Source organism: Tachyglossus aculeatus, chromosome 11 (genome assembly GCF_015852505.1).
Source record: "Tachyglossus aculeatus isolate mTacAcu1 chromosome 11, mTacAcu1.pri, whole genome shotgun sequence".
NCBI classification, from domain to species: domain Eukaryota; kingdom Metazoa; phylum Chordata; class Mammalia; order Monotremata; family Tachyglossidae; genus Tachyglossus; species Tachyglossus aculeatus.
The window spans coordinates 57,582,181-57,583,076 of NC_052076.1; the positions used below are offsets into that span (position 1 = coordinate 57,582,181).

General features: G+C 48.3%; 1 non-coding gene across 1 annotated transcript; it reads right to left on the reverse strand.

Annotated features, from left to right (window-relative positions):
• Positions 1-327: 327 nt before the first annotated feature.
• On the reverse strand, positions 328-465 carry LOC119935390. The gene has a single exon (XR_005453274.1). It is a non-coding gene; the product is annotated as a small nucleolar RNA SNORA7 (small nucleolar RNA).
• Between the last annotated feature and the right edge of the window lie 431 nt (positions 466-896).

The following is an 896-nucleotide window of genomic DNA, read 5'->3' on the forward strand; positions in this document are numbered from 1 at the left end:
TTACGAGAGCATACGAATGCAGGACTTCAGGAGAGGACGCTTCCAGGAATTGGTGAAGATACCTTTAAAGGTCAGGGCTAGATTGAAGTAGAGGTACACTTGGCTTGCTTATGCTGTCTAGTCATTTCCAACCCAAAGCCACTTCATGGACACGTCTCTCCCAGAACGCCCCACTCTCCATCTGCAATCGTTCTGGTGGTGTATCCATGGAGTTTTCTTGGTAAAAATCTGGAAGTGGTTTACCACTGCCTTCTTCCACAGAGTAAACTTGAGTCTTTGCCCTCGACTCTCTCCCATGCCGCTGCTGCCCAGCATAGGTGAGTTTTGACTTGTAGCGGATTGCCTTCCACACCCTAGCCACTGGCCAAGCTGGGAATGGAATGGCTAGGCCTCTGCTTGACTCTCCCTCCCATAGCCGAGACTGGTCGAGTCCTGGAAACTCTCCAGGTGGGATCCTAAGAGGGGAGAGGTACACTAGAACTTATGTTATCTTATCCACCTGTCTCTCTGGAAATATGGAGCAGGAAAATGTTCAAATTTCCTGTGGAAATAGTCCACCTTATCACTCTTCTAGCCTGCTTGAGTTTGGGTTTTCTTCCCCCAGTCTCAAGCATGGGCCTGGGCGTCAGAGGACCTGAGTTCTAATCCTGGCTCCACCACCTGCCTGCTGTGTCACCATGGGCAAGTCACTTAAATTCTCTGTGTCTCTGTCTTCCTCATCTGTAAAGTGGGGATTAGGGCTATGAGCCCCAAGTGGAACAGGGACTGTGTCCAACCCAAATTGCTTTTATCTGCCCCTGTGCTTAGTACAGTGTCTGGCACATAGTAGGTGCTTAAATAACGTTATTGTTATCATCACCATTATCATTGTTATTGTTATTATTATTCTCTGGCCC